The sequence below is a fragment of the Chroicocephalus ridibundus genome, chromosome 3 (genome assembly GCF_963924245.1).
Source record: "Chroicocephalus ridibundus chromosome 3, bChrRid1.1, whole genome shotgun sequence".
Taxonomy (NCBI): domain Eukaryota; kingdom Metazoa; phylum Chordata; class Aves; order Charadriiformes; family Laridae; genus Chroicocephalus; species Chroicocephalus ridibundus.
The window spans coordinates 38,947,110-38,969,203 of record NC_086286.1 but is presented as its reverse complement, the minus strand read 5'-3'; positions in this window follow the sequence as shown (position 1 = coordinate 38,969,203).

Genomic DNA, 22,094 nt, shown 5'->3' with positions numbered 1-22,094 from the left:
TAAGTGATTTTGCTTTCCTGTGCAGGTCAATGGATACCTAAATGTCTGTGAAATGGTTCCATGGCAGCAAGGTAATACTCCTATATTTCCTTTAATGACAGTTTCTGTTTTTCACTGCCACTCTACCCCATTAATCCCACTCTTAGAGCTGAAAAACGAGGATCCATATATCCATATAATGGGCTGCATGTGTTTTCAAGGTCTCCTCTGTACCTAAGTTTTCCTAACTCTTAAAGAACCATTATTAAAGTACCTGAATCCTTTCTCATCCTATACAATGTTATAAAGCATTTTATACTTCAATAAACTCCTGATCAGGTTCTCTCTCCACCTTTCATATGCCAGCCCCAAGGCCCAGTGCTCCCATGCAATGTCTGCTGAGTAATGGTACAAAGTCAACTTGCTCTGCATTTGCAAGTCATAACAGGGAAACACACGCATGTTAGATCTTACTCTTGCTGGACTACATGTAGAAAGAAAGTAAAATTTCTTCTACTGTGATTATAGAGATTGTATGAAAATCCGTGTTTCTTCTCAGAAAGAACCAAGCCCGTTCTAAGCACATAGCTCAGAGGCTTTGGTCTCACTGCCCATGCAGCTCAGGACCAAGCCCAGACTTTGGCCCAGTGTGGGCCATGTTGGATGACCTGGAGTTGTTCTGCCCAAGCTCACTTGCATTCTCTGCTGAGAGACCTTATTTTTAATGGCACTGCTGCCTGGCTGCAGCCAAGACCCTGCTTCAGAGCTCTCCTCCATTCCCGGGGAGCAGCTTGAAGGAGCCGCAGGGCAATGCTGCTAGCAAGCCCTTCCCTTCCATCAGCAGCTGATCCTTCACTCCATGTCTGCAAAGCAAGCTCCGGGTATAGTGGAAGGGGGATTTCAAGCATGATGGACACAGAAGTGGCATCCAGCATGATGTGGAATTTGCCAGGCATCTTTCTCTTAGATTAAACAGCAGCATCCTTTCCCTCTGTGCTTGCTCCTAACATCCATTCTGAAGTTATGCAAGTTTTTTATCTTTCCCCCTCTTTTAATTTTATATGATTGGGGGATATTTGGTAGCAAGTCTTTGACCCTTGTTTCTACGAGCGTGCACTTCGCGTTTACCTCAGAGAGCCACACCTGGGCTCCTGTAGAGAAGTAACAAATCAGGTAAAGTCTGTGTGACAAGTAAAAAGAGAATATATCTCTTCGAGAGCATAAATCAGTCCCCTGGAGCTTGTCCTTGTAGAGGTAAAAGACAAAGTGACAACCAAAGATGACAGAGATCAAGGGCTAGAGTAGCTAAACTGTGTGGCAAGAAGTTTATAATCTTTTGGCAACTAATCACCAATAGTGGGGCCTGATGTGCCAACACCTACAAAAACTACGATCCCTCACCCTTTTGCCCAAACTGCACAAAATAAGGAAGTATTTCAGTTCTGTGAAAATGGGCAGGGGTCTTGAAATGTCCCAACATATCAGTTGGGATAATTCAGACAGAAGTTTTTACACAGATAGATAGATTTTTAACTATGGCGAAGAGAAGTTGGGAAGCTTGGAGCTTCTTTTGCCTTCTTTATTTTTTTCTTTTAATTATTCTTATATAAAAATTCTTAATATTCTATAAGAGATTACTTACCATCTACGCACGTACTTATCTGGCATAGTAATTCACAGAAGGAAAGTAAATAATGCTGTATAAGGAAACACTATTTTTATGCACTCAGGTAGGGCAGTTATCTTAGGCATAGACTCATAGAATCTTTCAGGTTGTAAAAGACCCTTACGATCGTCAAGTCCAACCATTAACCTAACACTGCCAAGTCCACCACTAAACCATGGCCCAAAGCACCACATCTACATGTCTTTTTAACACCTCCAGGGATGGCGACTCAACCCCTTCCCTGGGCAGCCTATTCCAATGCTGGACAACACTTTCAGTGAAGAAATTTTTCCTAATACCCAATCTAAACCTCCCCAGCCAGGAATGAAACATTGCTCTTGATCCTGGCCCACGGCATGGTCATTTTACACTGCTCCATCAACCTAAAGCAGACTTCAGACTTGATTTATCCAGGTTTTGCAGCGTTCCCATTTAAGCTTCCCAGCTAACAGCAGTGTGTGGGACCCCGGCAGGAGAAGGATAGGGATGGGGCTTCCTTGCTTGGCAGCACCCACCTCCCACCAGCTTTCCCCGGTGTAGCCCTGAGCAGAAGACCACTAAACGTGCCCTTTTTCATCACCGCTGAGGTCCTGACCCCGTCATTCTCATGCAGAGGGAGTTACAGGCCAGAAGGGACTGCTCTGCTCAGGGCTGTTCCTGAAGCTACAGGCAGCCCTGCACATCCAGCGTGTGACAGCCATCACCAATTACATGCTGATATGCTCAGCCCTTTGTGACAATTAAATCATCCGACTTAGCCATTCTTTAATTTGTTTAAGCTGCTTTTCTATGCAAACAGTAGTTTATTCTAACGTTCATCAGCCTGTCAGGATTTCCAGACATGATCATTGCTAAAACACACCAAAGCCACCACTGCTGCATGAATTGTTTGAGTCTCCTGCTGGAAGGACCAGCAAAGCTCTGTCTGTGGGGACCAAAGGTTGCTGCTGCAGGAAAAGGACAGCGGCGAGGAGAGGGGAAAGGAAGGCAGGGAGTAGGCTTGGGCTTCCTCCATAAATACAATATTTTACTCCAGGCTTTCCCTGAAAAAGTCCTGAGGGATTCTGAGCCACAGGACTTTGCCAGTCATAATCAACTTCACCTTTTGCACTTGGGTGCTCAACTTAACTCGATCACCCCAGAAAAGATCTGATTCTCATTCAAAACAGACAAAACAGCTTTTTTAAGATCAGACGATACCTGGTGCATTCTTTATCTTAGCAACTTTGGTCCTGTACCAGCAGAGCCAGGATCTGCAGACCTATGAGCCCTGGCTTTCTCTATGTTCTGCTTTTCCTGTGTGTACCAAAATCCAGTGGTTGCCTTGCCTACTGTTGCAGTGTAGACACACATCCACTTGCACCACATTCCAGACAAAGAGAAGAAGGGAAGTACTCTTTCCAAGCAGGAAGATTGTGCTATTAAAGGATCCTGGTGGGAAGTCTTCATGTCAGTTAAGGACACCCCGTTGCTTAATGAACAAAACAGGGGCTGTTGATAGTCCTCTATAGGTAAAGGGCAAGTTTACAGTAAGCTGATTAATGACGGACATTAATTCCATCTAATTAATTTACAAGGAGGAGTTACGGCTGGGGAAATCTGGGAGCCTTTGAGTTTCTCAGTTTGCAGCTAGGGACAGATTTTTAAAAAGTAATAATCTGAGAATGACCGAGAAATATATTAGCTAAAATCAAAGTGATGGGTTTAAAAAGCAGCCAATCAGAAGAAGACACATTTGACACCATGAAGGCAAATTATCTACTAAGCAAAATTAGGTTGAATTATTATGACCAAGAAAGCAAATCCAGCCTTGCAGGCAGCAAACTATCTGCTTTAAAAGGAAAGGAGACTGTTCTCAAAACTCAAGTTAAACAAAGGTATTATCTACAATAAAATGTGGAATGAAATCTCAAAATATGACCGACAAATCAGAGCAACTCTGTAACTAAGGCAGAAGTTCTGGAATTTCATTTAGAGATGAACTACAAAAGAGGGAAAATGTGAATCTATGCTGCTATATAGTCACCAAAAAGAGTATTTAACCCTTTAACAGAAGCAAAAAGAGCTTTTTCACTGGTTCTTCTTATTCAAGGATCATTCCCAGTCTATCCTAAAGTCTTGGTTTCTAGTTGAAAATCGGTAGTGACAGTGGCATGACAGCAGAATTGCAGAAATGAGACTTGATTGAGATAAGAAATGCATATTTCAGAATGCTTTGGATTTTTTGTTTAATATTAGGGAAACTATATAAGTTTTGATATACACTGCTCTTTCAGTACAGTTTACAAAACCCTCAGTGCCGCACTTGTCACAGCTAAGTGTCCCCCCCCTCAGCAAACAAGGATGATCAGGCTTGATGTTTCTGGCATTTCTAAAGTAAAAAGTAAAACACAAATACATTTTAAATAAATATTTTCCTCCATCCAAAATACATGAGTGAAAAAAGGCACTATCACCTTTTCCCCAAAGACTGCACATAAAGCCTAACAAATAAAGTCATATCATATTACTCTGCACTAGTCAGGGAGATTAAATCCACCGCTGAAGCTCAAAAACAAAGCCACTGTGGACATCTGGGTGCTAGCCTGGATTGTCAGCCGGTGCCAACCAAGTCCCCAGGGGCCCTGCTGATGCTGGTGCTTCAAATCTCAGGATATGAGATGGGTTGGTTTTTCCCAGTACTCCAGGCAAGCAGGAGAGGATCCTGGTTTCCAAAACCTCACTAAAATTCTGTCTGGCTCCCCGGTCATCTGTACGATGCTCACCGGCACAACCTCTGAGCCCTCAGTCATTTACTTGTCCCTGAGCCTCAGAGTAATTTAGCTCTTACATTGAGCTTCTGAGTAATTAAATAACACTTTTTATTTCATTTCTGGTTCCCCCATGTCTCTTCAAACTCCAGTGCATCTTCCATAACACGGTAAGGTAGAAAACTCTGGCTTCCCTGCTCTCCCTGTCACACAGAAACGCACATGCTGTCTTAGGAGAAAAATACAGGCGGGCATGGCCCTGCCTACCCCCTGCCCTGCACTCTCTCCTCCTCTTCCTCCTCTTCCTCTTCCTCCTGCTCCCCCTGTGCCCATGCTGCAGGGATCCTTGGTGCGGGCTCAGGCTGATCATTCACCGCCACCGTGAGAAATACCTTCACATTTATGGTATTCTGCCTCCATCTAAAAGAGACGTCATTCCCCGGGGTACTCCCAGTATTAACTGGAGCCACACTAACCCTTGTTTGTACGTTGCAGATAATTTGTTCTTGGAGGCCTATCGACTTAACACCGCACCTAGCAACGAGGCACTCCTGTTATATGGTTAAATTTGCTGTTTGCTTCCTTTCCACTTGTGAATCTGGTCTTTTTTTTTCTAAAATGCTGAATGTCTGCAGTGTTCAGAGTAGCTGAGTCTAGACAATGGTCCAGCTAGGATTTTTCGGTTTTATCTCCATCCTTTCTCCAGGCTCAGTCGTTAGGGTTTAAGCAGTGACTGGGTATAAATCCAAGTGACTTCTGCTTCTTTTTTTTTTTTTTTTCTCCCAGTAATAATCTCTCTGTGAATAGATAAAATAAAATTAATTTTATTTTCCTGAAAAACATAATGGGAATGGAAACAGTAAGTTAAAGAAAATGCAAAGCAGAGTATGCAGCTTTCAATAAAAGGACTTTTTTTTGTAACACATGGAGAAAAAATAGTAATGTGCAGCACAAATATGAGCAAATAGATTATCCAATACCATTTTTATAACCTGCAAATGTGAAATAAACAGGATTTTCCACGTCAAAAGAGAAAGCAGAATCACATTATAAAGGACTGAAGGACTCATTACTGTTGACGTTGTTTTTAAAAAAAGAGCAATTTGGAACGTGTGGGTGAACGTGACCTGATTTTTGATCTTTCTGTCCTGTGGTGGTCTGCACGGCAACATGAGGTAGCTTTGCAAACGAATCGTCACAAGCAAAGTTTTTAAAATCTCTGAGGACTCAGAAATACTGGAACTTGATAGGGCACACAGTGCTTGGGAGGGAGCGCTGACACTCTGTCATTCACTGCTCTGGTTAGTGACATAGTCTTCATATTCCTTCTCATAAACCAAGGACTACTAAAGTTTTCTTCAGGGAGGACTATTTCATGCCTGAGCAATGTCAGCAGCTGCATAACAAAAATATCACCCATCACCTGCACCAGTTTATGTGATAAAGAACAGTTTGGAAATCTCGGTGCAAAAGAGCTTTCTCTTGCTGCCTTCATAACTTCATGTCTGAGATGTCCAAGTGCAGGCTGTGACTTCAGTGCTGCTCAACTGCCAGGTACACTGATGTCAGAGAATAAGCGTGAGAGGGGTAAGATCTTGTTTGTTCCCAAAAACAAATGCAGGGACAAAGAAGACCCATGCCAGGGCAGGTGAGAGGGCTGCAGAAAGCCCTGCCTCACCCAAACGCATGCTGCTTAAGCACTACCTGGCCCTTATTTCAGTATGTGCTTTAGAAATGCATCTAAGCCTTGAAGAGTAGGAAACCCATGCAGAAAAATAATCACCGGATAAATGACTGCCATGTAACACATATGCCGGAGGACACAGAAAGAGAACACCTGCGTCACCCAGCCTGGGTCACCCACCTGGGTCACCAGCCTAACACACACGTTTTCACAAAGCATTTTCCACTAGTAAATACATGTTACCTGACAGATTACATTTTCCTTCCCTAGCATAGGTACATGCAGAGGCTGTCAAATATTCTGTATAAAATTATACTGAATGAGAAGTTTCAGTGCCCTTACTAGGAAAAATGAGAGCTTTCTGAAATACACTTGGGGTAAAAAACCTCCCTTTAAACTTGTTTCTGTTATGAAATTATAGTTTTTCTACAGAAAATACAGAAATGTCGTGACAGCATGTCTTTCTTCCCATCATTTTTCCAGGCATTCTTCTTTTTTTTTTTTTAATGTGGTATGTTGGTTTTTTTTTTACAATGTGTTTGTAATGCCAGGACTAATATAATGGCTCTGTTTAATTAACTTTTCCCAACAGTAATCTCATACGATGCCAAAACATTTTCTACTCCTTACCATTGAGCACATATCAATATTTCCTTCTGTTATGCATGACAAAAAATATGACTTTTGGGTAAACGTGAATGCAGATGCAACTGCATAATAGATCTATTCAAATGTTACCTGGATGCATCGTAGCTGATCACATTATAAGATAACGTTCTACTAATTGATAAGATAATGCTGTACAAATTATTGAGCTACAGCTTAGAAAAATAAAGATACGTCACATGGGAATATATTCAGACATCACTCTTGTCCTTCTGCATAACCCATGGAAGGAAAAATGGTAACGGTTAATATGGACATGTACTGACATCCATAGGAAACTATCTTATGTCAAATGAAATAAGGAAAAAAGGAAAACCTGAGGCTAAACCTCAACATTGAAAATGGTCTGGCAGTCTGGCATCTAAAACTAGATAAAATTTCATCACTGGTTCATCAGCTCTGTAGTTTCAGCTGTTGATTCCTAAACCCCCCGTCTCTGAATATATTGTCTCAGACAGCCGTTTGCAGAAGCTGGTATTTCACACAAGAGAGCCTGGGTTTCCCCAACAGAGATCAGTTCAACTGCAAGAAGTTTAGCACCATCATTTGTAAACACAAAATACACCATAATACGGTACTCACGAATTATTATTTTTACTTTATATCTGGCCCTTTTAATGTCAAGACACTTTAAGTCACTCTTAGCAGGAGGGTGTAGGAGTAGGCATAGGAAAAAAAAAAAAATCGAACAAGGCTAGTATTGTGATCCGGGCCAAAATTACAAAAGAAAGCTTAGCAGATTTTAGAGCCTGTTCCAGCCCCATCTTGATTCCAGCTTTAAATCCAGTGGGAACCTTTGTGCTAACTTTAATGCCTGTTGTGTTAATATTTAATTCTCTGACTAAACTCCATTTAAATATACATATATTTGTACATATATATGCATTTATACAGGTATATCTATATATACATATATACACATATGCTGTAGATCTACCAAGAACTGCAAAGGAATAGAAAAATAGATGTATAAATGCACTTTGCAAAACAAAAATGCATTATAAACTACAGGAAGATAATAACCCTGCCTTTTTGCTACCTGAAATCTATCAGAAAAGGAATCTATTTGCAATTCATTCTTTTCTTTTTCTTTTTTTTTATATGTTCAGTACTTACAGTATACTCTTTTCATTATAGACTGGCAGTGTGCTGGGAATTAAGCCTGTGTTACACAGAGACAGATGTTATTTTATAGAGTGTCATTCAATGTAATGGTATCAGATTTTAGCACTTAGCCTGCATCCCAATTACCCATTAGCGGTTTGTGTAGTTGGGGAGCAGGAAAATATCTACTCTGCATTGTAGCAATTATTTCAGGATATCTGCTTCTCATACTTTATGTGATGGGAGGCTTTTCCACGAGAAGTAACAGCCATTTAAAAAAAAAAAAAAAAAAGGTTTTGACCAAGCAAAGAGTAAAATGAAAAGCATTTGAATCTTCCTGCTAGGCTAAGCTCCCCTTCTTACCTTTTCCTTCCAGTCCATGATGAAGCAGAAATCTTGCACAAAAACCTGTGCACATGTACCTGATAAAAGGAGATAACAGAAGACAGGCTTACAGAATATTCTGATGGCACAGTTTGCTGCTCCTTTGCATTCGTTCCTGGGGGGGTTTTGTGGGGTTTTTTTAAGGACACACGGTGTATGTAGACAACTGCCATCACTATTCTATCATAAAGTCCCCACACATCTGGAAAACCCTCACGTTCAGCACACCCTCTGCCAATGATGCAAGAGCAAGCATCTGTTATGTGCCTTTTCAATAACACGCAAAAGGTTATGGACTATCAGAGAATGATATGCAGTTATTGTTCTCTTGACGCATTTTTTTGATCACGCTTTGTGATAGTACGTGCAAAGATGGATAGATGTTTCTGAGAAGCTTTAACAGAGCCCTAAGCAAGTTCACAAAAGAAAGCTGTAAGTGTGGGGCTGTAATGGCTCATCCAACATGTCGGGGAGAATCCAACCATTCCAAGCTTGAGAGTCCAACTTCTGGGGCGGAAAAGGCCAGGCTCCCCAAGCACCCCTTCAACAATGGGTCCATATTTTAGTACTACGTTCAGAGTGTTAAAATAGTGAGTATCTTCTAGGGGAGTGTTTTTCCCCTCTGGGGGCAATGGAGTCTGCCCATTCCTTCCTGCCTGTCGCAGTGCCCACGCGGGGACCTGGGCAGCAATTACCCCCGGGGCAGCCCGGCGCTCCAGGGTCTGCTTCACCCCGGCAGCAAACAACAAAGAAGCTCTTTGCCTGCCAGGTCTCAGCAAGCAGCACTGGCTTCTTGACTCTCACTGATGGCTTTTGAGCAGTAACTTCCCTGGAAAATGTCTGCTTCCACAGGTGGAATACTTGTGTGAGTCAATGTGTGTGTGTGTGTGTGCGTGATTGCATATGCTTGTAATCAAATCTGAATCCCTTGTGAAGAAAGACATTTGCTGGGGAAGATGTTTCTTTTCCTTGTTTGGTTTCTCCTACAGTTTCTAAATTCTGGAAAAAAGTCAAAAGACAGTGCACAAGGGGCTCATTCTTCTTCATTAGACATTTTTTTGTTTTTTTCTAACTTGCTCATGTTTTTCCCTTTTTGGAGCATTGTTTGGCACTGAGAAAACAGAATTATCCAAGTATTAGCACAAACAAAGCCTATCAAGTGTTGTGCTCACCAGCCATTAGTAGTGAGTAACAATGACAGCGTGCGAAGTGTATGAGCAATGCTGAAGAGGCTCACCCTACTAGGTATCTACCTACGCTCAACAGCATGCTTCATGTTCGAGAATTTCCTCTGGGGAATTAAGCTCCCTGAAGAAAAGGCTGGAAGGCTGGAGGAAGTGCTGGACCACCAGGGTGAATAACTTGAGCCATAAGGCCATAGGCAATGAGAGGAATGGACACAGTGGTCAGTGCAGCCCCTGTCATGGGCAATACTGTGGTCAGAATCAGGTGCACTTATGGAATGATCAGCTGTAAGGGAACATTATTTTTTTTACATAACTTGTCTTAACCTGTTCCCGGAATAAAATAATATTCTGACTTGCTTCAGTTAACGAAACCCAAATACCTCAAAGCCTCCAGGACCCTTGCAATGATGGACCATTGTCCCTACCTCTGGCTCATACATGTGTTCAATTGTGACATTCAGTGTTCTTCTTTGAACGTTGAATATGTTCATGGACATAGGAAGGCAGCATTCTGCACTGGCTCCTCCACAGGACCTTATGCCATTCCCACTGCTTGACTACCAATAACAGGTTTGATTGGGTTGGACAGCTGTAGAGCAGAACTGAGGTTACATATGATGTCCTCTGCTTCAGACATAAGAGAGCCCTTAATGATGGAGGGTCCTTTAGAAACAAAAGTACTAAATAAAATGTGCAGAGGTATGTTTTCCTCTTCCTACCCTGTTTTTCTTACTTTGTCCCCAGTGTGCCAAAAGGGCCAAGGTTTTCTTGAATCTTTTCACTTCCTTGCAGTTACGTTTTGGGGACCTGGGTACAGAGTTCAGGCTAGGGCAGCTTTGCGATGGCACTGGCCCCTGTGAAGCTGCCTGTCCATTCCCCCTTCAGCCACAGCTAAGACACTGGGACAAAACATGAAATTGCAGCCGTACAGATCAGCTGTAGAAATCAACCAGACAAGGAACACAATTTATATAACTAACCAGACAGTTTATGTTACAGATTCACTTATCTCGGTTGCTTTTTTAAGATAGTACTCAGAGAAAACAGCTTTGTTGCAATGATGTGCAGGTCCATGATGTAATGTGTCAAATTTCAATATGCTCAAATAATAAATCTCTAATCTTTACCACTCAATTGTAGTAAAAAATCTGCTGAGTCAGCCTGTGAGACATGTTTATATTTCTAGTGGTAACCTGACATTAGAATATTGAGTACTTTGTATTGTAACAAACATCATATTTTAAAAAAAAATCCCTTACTTCAGTCCAGAGCTAGTGTATCACCTTTTTTTCAATAACTTTTGTCTATTTTGAGTCTCAGTGAAGTTTGTGCATAAATGTACCAAATAATTTAACCTCACAAGAATATGCTGAAACTTTACCCATAGGTCTGGACATTTTTAACACACCTTTCTCTAGCTTCTGATTTAGCTCCATAAAATATCATTGTTTCTCTCAGGTATAACAATCTTTCTTTTGGAACAGGTGTTCTTGTTGTTTTCTTCAAGCCATCATGACTCTCTGCAGTCAATCGCCAAATCAACACAGCACATCAGTTTCCAGTTCCAAGTACACTGGTGGTGTTTTGGGTACTACACAAGATAGGTCTGCTCCTGATTTGTGCCTGGGAAACTCAGGGAAGTCTCTGTACTGCTTTGAAGCGTAATGGCAGGAAAATACTGCTGCATCAGTGGAGAAAAACTGTTTTCCTATTAAAGAACAATTGTTTTACCCTATCACAGGCTTTGCTGCAGAACTCATCAAATGAAACGAACATTAAAAGCATTTTAAAACTTAATAAAACTGACAAACAGAGGAGTAAGGTGGGCATTACTCTCCCTTTTGTCTTACACTCAAAGTCCTGGTTCACTGCTGTATTTGTCTCTCTGATTTTGGTGGCCAGCATGGAGGTCAGAATGCAGCACGCACGCACTGGCGCGCCCTCCTGCCATGCCTTATGAGCACTGGTAGAAGCGGTAGCTCCCAAAAGGACGTGGGAAATGTGCACATCTTCGCATTCATTGTGTCCAGCTGACTTTGCCAAAATGCATCAGAACCATCCAATTCGCTAAAATACTGTGTACTTCTGCCATATCTCATGTCTTGAAGGTAAATGATAATGTTCCCTTGCAAATCTGTTTGTTCCATTCATTGGGACCCCAGCCAAGGCAAAGTAACCATCTTTTCCTCCTTTCTTTTCCTCTCTCAAAAAATTGATTCACACATTAGGCTCATCCATTTTTCTGGATCATTTCCATTTTTACCAGTCTATTTCCACTTACTTTTCTGGCAATGGGCACTACTGGTTGTCAATTAAGATCTGGCTAATTTTAGTGATTAAACATCCCAGGTCCCTAAAGGATTTATCAAATTATGGTATCTAAAACTCCCTTACCTACCTTCTTTTTGGTAGTATATAGTGAGTTGATAAGCATCAGCAGTAAACATTTATCAAGCAGAGATAGTGGATAGTGACTGTTTGGCAACACTTTTCTATCCTTGTATTTGTACAGAATGCGCATCCCTTCAATCTTCAGTTTATCTATCGCAAAAGCCCTTTTTTGACACCAGACTCCCATCTTCCCTAGGCAATGGTAGAGGGATTTAATAAAGAAGGTAATTGTGACAATCACATAATTCCCTCCAGCCTCATATTTCAAAGATCTCAGCCTCGTGCAAGCAACAGCCTATTGAGGTCTCCATGGACTGACCCCACAATAACACTCACATTGCACAGTTATTTGCAGCTCCATCCTGTCCAAGGATTCGGTTTCAGTTTATGTTAATACTCCAGGCCATGAAGCAGTGGGTCCATGGAAGACATACATGCCTTGTTCAGCTCTTCTAACTTCAAGGGAAGAGCACGTCAAAACCCAGGCAGAAGAACAAGCAGGTAACTGAGAGCAGTTTACATTATCCAGGGTTAAAACAGCCCGCAATGATTAACTATGTCCTCAGATAGAAAAAGCATAAGTAAATTAAAACAAGAAGTATTTTGATAAAAGGCATTTTATTTCCCCAGGTCTCAAGAAACTAATATGATGAGCACATAGCAATCAGCAATCCTTACAGTTTACGGTTCCAGCAGTAGCTGGAACACTGGTTTCTCCTAAGGTAACAAAACAGCGCCTGAGGAATGACGTACATGAAAAAGAGTATGGCACGGCAGGCTGGACCTTGTGGCAAAGTTCTGTATAACTTAACAGCAGGGTGATTTATTTTTTTTTTTCACTTGTGCCAAAGCTATATTCCAAATCAGATGTGCTGAATACAATAAAGAACTAACTGTATTTGCTGAGGTGGGGAATTAATTTCATTCCACAGAATTCCATAGAGGAGGTATAATTGTTTGGTTTATCCCGATGATTCAAATAACCTGCAGAGAAGCTGTAATTTTGTAAGTGATTTAATAGGTGTTTATGATGGGAAAGGTACTAACAAAGGAAAAATTAAGAAAGAATATCAGGAAAAAACTTCCAGATGGTAAGATGTATTAGTTGGTGGAATAGCTTCCCAAGGGATGAGGTGGAAGTTGCATTGTCTGGAATTTTTAAAAATAGACTCTGCAAAATACAAGCAAACCTACAACAGGCAATGATCTTGCAACGACACGAGGAACTAGTCAGCCTTCTCCGTCTCTAACATTTGTTCTTCTTTACAATTCTCGTCACCCTGTTCAGGGTTCAGTACACACACCTTTCTGTGTGTACTGAAGTGGCTGCATAGTTCAAGAATGGCGGCCCTCAGCTTTCATCACCAGATGAGGCACTTCCAGTGTTAAACCCACAACTGGCAACAGCTTAAGTGGCAAAATCCTACGGCTGAAACTGAAACCATCATATCCACTACATTTGAGCAAAGAAAGGTGTCTAGATTATTCACTCCCCATTAGCCTTAAGTTACATGGATAAAACACAAGAGCCTTGTACAAACCTTTCTAGACAAGTGAATGAACCCTTGAAAATAGCTGTCAGTGAGGGTGAGGTGGGCGAGTAATGGGTAGCAAGAACACAGAGGTAATGTGGGTCCTATAACAAATAAGGTGGTGCAAAAATATGGACCAGTGTGTTTGCTTGTTTTCCACAAGTACAAAAACACCTCAGTTCTTAAATACAGGAAAAATTACAAGCAAAAGAGAACAAGAATATCAAATATCTAGGTGACCCTGGAACACAGAACAAAGACCAGGGTAGCAGAGGTAGTTAATATTCATTTTTTCACTTACACCTGACCTAAAATATGGTATGTTAGACAATGATTTACGATACGGGTTTATTCAATGTTTTAAATAATATAGACAATGCAAAAATTAACCTCATTTTTTAAATTTATGCCATATTGTAAGGCAAAAAGTAAAACCATACGCTTATGGACAGATTTCTGTTCAGACAAAAGAATTTTCTATGGTTTTGATGCCGTAGGACTTATGAATGAATAGTTTCAGGATATTTTAACATTACCGAAATTAATTTTCAAAAAAAATACAGGAATCTAATAGCTTCACTTTCAAATACTCCTGTAACTAATCCAAACAAAGAGCTTGTGTTGGTACAGATGCTTTCGTACAGGGATGCCATCACTTGGATCCCTTGAATGGATTTTGCTGTCAGTCTGAACAAAATTACGGAATAACTACTTTGTAATGAGCTGGCTATTCATCCATTTAGTGAATTGTAATTCTTCCTGTATGAATTGGCAATGGAAAACTGAGCTAGATGTTCACTCTATTGCAATGGGAGAAAATTGGCCATCACACAACCTGCTTGGCTTTCAAACTAGACTGCCTAAGCACCCCCAGAGCACCTAGGCAGTACACTTGAATAAAATGAGGCTGTTGCTAAACATACGGTGTTTAGAAAAAATCAAAACAGAAATATTTCTCCATGAACTATTTAAAATTTAAAAATGGAAAACAGGCATATGCCCACTGCTTTTTAATGCCAATTTCCGGAAGTCCTGTACCCTTCATGGTGTCAGTTGAGGTAACTGAGCTTCATCCTCTGCTGTACCTGAGAGAGAGAGAGAGGAGGTGCTGGGTAACTGGCTCTTGTTTTCTGAATTTTTGAGCCAGACGTACTGCAGCCAGAATTAGAACCATGTCCAGGCAGCTTCAGCTTCTCCTGATGGCTTGCAGCCTTTACCAGACCTTGCACCAACGCAGGGGTGCTTTGACATCTCTTTGCAGGAAAACCATCGAGACGAGAACTTGGAACCAGTGAGCTTGCCCTTGTGTAGAAACGTCTCTCTAAAGGAGATCTCACTCCTGGCCACTTGTGGCCTCTCTGTACCTGCAGGTGGATATCTCAGCCTATTCTGCTCCAAGTGCTGCACTGCTGCATGGTGTGCATTGAATACTTCAGGCTTGTATTCGAGCACAGCTGAAAAATTTCACTTTGTTCTGCCTCTGGACTCCACCCACCAGATACCTCCTAGGGGAAGAGCATCTATAACAGCACACATCCATTGCCAGGTGAAACGTATCGCATTTAAACCATGGAATCATTTATGGGTCAAGCTGGGGGTACTTCAGAAACCTCCTCCCTCCTTGTGGACTGCAACAGCAAATGGGATGGACTGCAGCCTTTGAAGGAGCAGTGCCACAGCTAGGACACTGGGTGACTCAATGAAAGCAGGTCCTTGTTCAAAGAGCATTTGTTGAAGGAAGCCAGCCTGCCTCTTGCTCCGGCAGAAAGCAAATGTGCTGACCTGCAAGGCATGCAATAAAGCTTATCACCCTGCTCAGGGTGTTCCCATAGGATTGCTTGAATGGGATTAGGGGGCAGAGGAGAAAATTTCTCATTCTAGAGAACTGGTACAGTCTGCGTATGGAAATCAGTCTGGTGGAACAGAAATGTATTTTTTTTTCTTTCAAACTGTTCATGCTTGGACAATTTTGAGTAACAGATTGTTGTTGACATCTGCTGAGGTGCTATGAAGAGAGCCTACTTTGCAGGGACACATTTGGTTTGTACCCCACCTAGCAATGAGCAGCTAAAGCTGAACATTAAATGTCATAACCTCTGTGGAAATCCCAATGAAGTAAAAAATCAATATGCCTCAGTTCTCACCAGAAAAGTTATCATGCAAAGGAAGCACCTCATGTGTTTGCCTGAATGACGCTGAACATTTACAGAATGCTGCCAGGGTGAGGAAGGGCGATCTACCAGAAATCTTTGTACACAGAAGAGAGTGAATTATACCCCATTTCCTAGTCTCTCTGACCCCTCTCGTCTGCCTTATGTAGCAAAGAAGAAATTGCTACCCCAATGAATTGTGAGTGAATTTGCAGGCTCACGCTGCACCAGCTGAAGTACAGAGCAGACAGTTTCACAAGGATTCAAGCTGTTAATGGCTAAAATTCTGGCAAACATTAAAGCTGCCTTAGGACTAAGCCTTGTTCTTGCTGAAGTTAACACAGCCAATTCTCACCCTTACTGCCAGGGCCAGCAGGAAGGGCAGCTGGGATAAGTATCGTATGAAAGTCTGGTTGGGAGCCTGGACACCTGTGGAGCCCATTTGGCTCCGGCTCCTGTGTGTGTAAGGAAAGGCAAGCAGGAATGGGCTGCGTTTTATGGATCCCCCCATTCACCCCTCTCACAGTCACAAGGTGAGCAGTATTTTTAGGCTCATGGCAATAAAAGTGGAGCTTTTTCAAGGTACTCCTCTCCTGGAAAAAAAAAATCAATACCTCACCTACTCTTAAATAGCGTCTGAGCCTGTGGCTCCTCTGCTTTTCCACCCATAATTAAGCATGGGTATAACTGCCTTTGTCAATAGGTTTCCATTTGAAACCCAGTTTTGATTTAAGTGCACCCAAGAAACTTCTTCCATAGAAAGAAATGCAGCATTTATTAACTGAAAGGCACAGAGCCATTAGAACAACAATTAAAACTTTATATGAACATATGAAACACTTCACATGCACATTACCTTCCCTATATTTAATCTTTCAGTTCCAGCTTAAGCTGGTTCACTTTATCCATCCCCTAGCAAATGCCAGGCTAGGTTGGACTTATTTCATTCCTGCAAACAACGTCTCTCCCAGCTAGTGTATTTTTGCTTTCTCCTTTAAAATTCATTCCTCCTTCACCATGCCTAGGTCTTATTTCTTTTGTGTTCCTACTTAAAGTCAGGGCTGCAGCAGTGGAAAGCTTGTAAGTGACTCTCCCATGTAAACACGGAGGATTGTCCCCACACCAGTTAGTTCTCCAGATACACCGTTTGCTTCCAGATAACCTCAGGCTTGAACATACGAGTTATTTTTCTCTGAAATCTACTTTGAATCCAGGCATGAACTAATCTCCTAAGAGGAATACTTAGCAAACAAAGCAACTCCTTTTTTGTTTTTTAAGTAATGAATGCAAAACTCATGTTTGCCAGACCTGTAGCCAAACGCCTAGATAAGAGCATGTATTTAAAAAAAAAACCCACACTAATACTAAAGGAAATCACTGCTTATGTTTGCTTGAGTTTGTGTATTTGAAGAGAATTTACAAACTCACTTTGCTTACAAATTTTTGAGAGGAGCCTTGTCAAGGGCATGTGAAATAGAAACACTGGTCTGACGGTGCCCAAGAATGACTGGCATCAGGCTTAACTCATTATTTTATCAAGAATCTGGCAGTCAATCAATAGGAAATTATCTGTGCTGTATTGACATAAATCATAATTGGTTTCCCTTGAATGCCATGCCAAATCCTTAACAGAATGAGTTACTGTATGCTCTGCGCCAGTTTTCTTTCTATATCAGTTCAACTCAAATCCTTTGAATGCAGATGAACAGTAGTATCCTCAGCAGAGCAATCCCCTGGGAACACAGGAATTGCCATACCCAACCCAGCATCCTGCATCTAACAACAGATAATACCTGATGTCTCAGAAGTCAGAGAAGTGAGGAAGAAAATGCATCTGCTCAACCATGCATTGTGATTATGGGAAACTGCACTTTAAGAGACTTTTGTGTTTCTTCTCTAAATGGGAAATCTCTTTTTTCCCTTTCTGCAGCCTACACGTATCATCTGCATACGTGTGCCTATCAATACAGCATCACATTCACACCCTCAAAATTTTGCTTGGAAATTGATTTCTTACTGAGTATCACCTTTTTTCTTAGAAGCTGAAGGAGGAGCACTGCAAAGCAGCATTTTTATTTGTCTTCCATTTCTCAAACGACAATTTCTTCCATGGGTACAAGGGTTAATGAAGGTCATGGTATCCACCTGGCCTTTCAAACACTGCTAGTCACACTCTGACCAGCTGATGGAGTATCTGAAGAGACCTAGCACAAAATTAAGCCGGCTTTGCCTTGAAGGCCTGCCACCTTGCTCGCAACCAGCCCAAGGACTGCCAGTAGTCTCTTTCTTTGAAGCCTGCTGCTTTTCTGATGATCAGCACTGAATGGGGCTGGCACCAATCTCTCTTTCCCTCCAGCTTTGTTTTGTCCTGTTAAAAAACACTGGAGAAGCAGCAGTGAGGGTCACTCTCCTAAGCCCTGCTAACTCCCTGTTCTGGGACAGCAAGAAGTAGAAAAGGAGAGCAAAGGAAGGAAAAAGCTATAAGAAAGGAAAAGGACGGATACGGGAGGGTTTCACATTCACAACTTCCATGTGAACAGGGAAGTTTCCCGTCATCCTACAGTCAATGAACAAACTCGGTCATGCCAAATGGCTTTTGCCTTTCTGAAGCAAGCCACAGGACCTGGAGCAGACCTTGCCTCACAGAGCTGCTGCTGAAAGGGCAAACTGAGTTGCTGATGCCAGAGTAAAAGAAGAGCAGCTTCGGTGAGTTCATGGCAATTAAGAGCAAACATAGACTAATGCAACAGTAACACTGCAGTAAATATACCCTCCTGCTTCCTTTTTTTTTTTCCTGGCTTTGGTTTCTGTATTTATTATACATATTTCCTCATCATACATCAAGTACTATTCTACTTTGAAATTCTTGGTGGATTAATAACTCCTAAAGCAGACAAACTGACATTTAGAAACTTCTTGTCTTTTCCCCCCCCCTTTTTTTCAACAAGCTGTTCTAAGTGGAATAACACATTCCAGGATGTACTTCCATCAGCCAAAATAAGCATACTTTGTATCTGTTCAGGCATGAGGCATACATCTTAGATGCGCTTGTATTAACTCACCATCCAACCCAGACCCAGAACTTAAAGTGTCCTGTAATTTCTTGGCACTTGAACTGTGTACTTAGAGTAATATCATAGGCTGACAGTTTGTTGATTAAAAACAAGCCAAGTAAAGCACATGCAGATGTCAGTGCTTGATTTAAATGATTATTCACATACTCTCCTAGGTTAGATGAAAAGAAAACATTTCTTTCTGCAGAATAACAACGTACTACATAAGCTGGGGTAACAACAGGACTTTTTCCCCCTTTTTAGTAAAATTTTTCTTACTATACTTCTGTATAATACACCTACAGCAAACTGTTAAGTGATCTTTTAAATATCTTTCCACAATATTGTATTTCCTGAAGCTATTCTCAGCTTTAGAAAGAGCTGCTTGTTTTAAATAAAAACAAACAAACAAACAAACATAATAATTTTTAGATTGCAATAATTAAAAAATTAATTAGATCATTTTTCTTTGCAGACCACCAAAAAAGATTCAGGCCATACAAATGCATACTATTGTAATAATAAAAATCAGTGGTCTCGAAGTTAGCAAGTGTTCTGATCCAATAGGTCTTCATATAACACAACTAGAGATTTGAGAATATACTTATCATGTCAAAGTATAAGACTCACTTATCAGTTAATCAGAACACAGAATCAGTTAATAAGAACACGAAAGAGAATAGAAAAAGGTAAAGAAGTACAGAAAAAAATTGCATGTCATACTACAAAATGCAGGGGACGCTTCCCCATGACTACCTGAAACAAATTGCAGAAGAGAAAGCATTTGACTATCCTAGGTAGGTATGAAATGATGTCAGCATAGCAGATATCAAAGTTGTCATGGAAAAAACTCCAGGCACAAGGTGGGAGTTTGAAGTGCTGTGAAGAGAATAAAATGGATAAAGAGAATAAAATCATTATACACTATAGAAAAATAAACCTAGGGAAAACAGTCCTGTGGGCAGGTGAATAAGTGATCTGCTGTGATGATATATACTCCGAAGAACAGTTATTAGGAGTTATCTCTCTCCTACAGATATGCAATCAGACCAGGTCTTCATTCCAAGATACTAAAACATTCCCAGGAAATATCTGAAATAATAACAACACAAGAGGACCTATAAGCAGGAGTGGGAAGTGATGCAATACAAAAACATACTTTCAGCATCATTGCCAAAACCCCCATTTTATACCAAAAGGTTAATAACATTTTCTTTGTTTGTTAATAGCTACATAGACAGACACATCCTCAGAATCATTTCATGCACAGCTAACTTTTCCAAGAGGGTCTTAGAAGAATTTCTGAGAAGAAAAGGGGTCTGCCTCACAAAAACGAAAAACAGCATCTTGCGGCAAAAGCTGGATGGCTAGGAACACGTGAGAAAAGTAAGTGTAAGCAATGCTGACTTGGATGAGGGACAAGAGTAACAGAACAGAGGAGAACAACGTCGTAGGAAGAACAGAAAGGGAGAGAACAGACCGCATTTCTGAACATCTCAGTTGCCTGTGTATTAATGCAAAAAGCATGAGGAACTATCTGGCAGAGCTGGGAGTCCTTAAACAAGATCAAAATTATGAGTCAGCTACAATAGGGACCTGGTGGGAATATTCACATGGCTGCAATATTTAACAGCTTATTCAGCCAGGGAAAAAGGAGGGAAGAGGTGCTGCTGGGTGTCAGAATGTAAAAAGATATAGATCTACATAAAAGCATCCTGATAATAATGAGGAAAAAGAGCAAAGGCGTTATCCTGGCAAATGTCAGCCATCAAACCAGGAGGATCATGCAGAAGACACTTGTGTGAGAAATTAGCAGAAAGCCCCCAAGGTACAAGCCTTCACAGTAATAGGGAGCTTGAAAGCTCCAAGCGCCTCTTGGGAAAGGAACAGAGTAGAGCAGGCTCTCCAGAATCTTCCTGAAGAGGAGGTTTGACAATTTTTTGGTGCAGAAAATTGTGAAAACAACCAGAAGGGAAGTAGGTCTGAATCTGAGCCTAGCCTGTAGGGAAGAGTTATTTGAAAATGTCAGAGTGGAAGGTAAAAATAGGAGTGAGATGAGGAAATGAGAGTTAAATATTCTCCACAAATGGGAAAAAGCAAAGACAAGATATTGGACTGCAATGAGGAACTCAAAGAACTAATAAATAAGATCCCATGGGAAACAAGGAAAAGGAGTTCAGAAATATTGACCCCTAAGGAGATAATAAAAGCAAAATTGTAGAATATTCCAATCTGTAGGATGGGTAGGAAAAGTACCAAGAAAGCGGTTTGGTAAACCACAAGGACCTCAGAGAGAGGAAGGAGGTGTACCAGAAGTGGAAATAAAGTCTGACTACTTAGAACAACTAAAATCAGAAAGGTCATTGTATAAAATGAGATATGCTCAAAACAAATACAAAAGGGAAGAAATAAAAAAATCCAAAAGTCCACTAGCAAAAAAAAAAAAGGGGGGAAATTGTGGGGGGGGAAGGCAGAGGAATCTAAAAGACTGAAGTGCTTAGCATGTTCCTTTGCTTTGATCTTCAGTAAAATGCCAGATGGGATCAAAAACTATCAGACATGAGGAATAAGAATCTAGGTTACTTAAGGGAAAGACAAGCTACAGAGCACTTTAGCTGGGGTTTGGGTTTGTTTTTTGTTGTTTTTTTTTTCAAATTGCTAGGCCTAGTGGAATTCACCTTAGGTACTTAAATACGTTGAATCAGTGGCAGAATTGTTAGTGATTGCCATGAGAAAACTTTCATGAAGGATTGGTCTGGAAAAGTGAAAAAGGTCAAACATGCAGCCTATTTCAAAAGCAGTAGAAAAGAAGAGAGTGGGGAGTTCAGTTAACATCAGTTCCCAGAAAATGCTGGAAAATCGGACAAACCATTTGTAAAAATCAAGGCTACAAAGAAGCGAGTAAGAGGTCAGGTGGATTTGTCAAGCACAAATCAAACCAAACCCATCCAATTTTCCTCTTTGACAGGAAACAGGCTGTGTGGACGGAGGAAGACATGTCAAATGTCTTCCATTTTGCAAGGCTCTTGACATTGTCTCGTGTAACATAATAAAGGAGCTAGAGAAACTTGGTCCAGGTGAAACTACTAAAACATGGGAAGGACAACTAGTCAGATAGGCAGAAGAAGGTTCATGGTGAAAAAGGAAGGCAACATCAAGCAACATTTCACCACAGATGTATCTGGAGCTCATACTACTCACTATATTTATTAATGGCCTGGAAGACAGTGCAGGGCATATGGCTGCTACATTTTCATGTGACACAGCAAATTAGAAAATGGGGTTAGAATTCAAAAATGGAAAAAATGTTCTGTAGAAACACTGACTTGGTAGCAAATCTGCAGCAAGTGATCTCTGAGTTTGATAGATGATCAAAAGCTGAACATCAGTCACCAATCTCATATTGTTGCAAAGAAGGTAAACATTGGACTGGGATGTGTAAACAGAAATAATTTCTATGAGACACTTGGAATATTTCTTCCACTCAATTTCCTAAAATTCTTTGTCCTAAGATATTATTTAAGTAATATTAGCTCAGTGCAATAAAA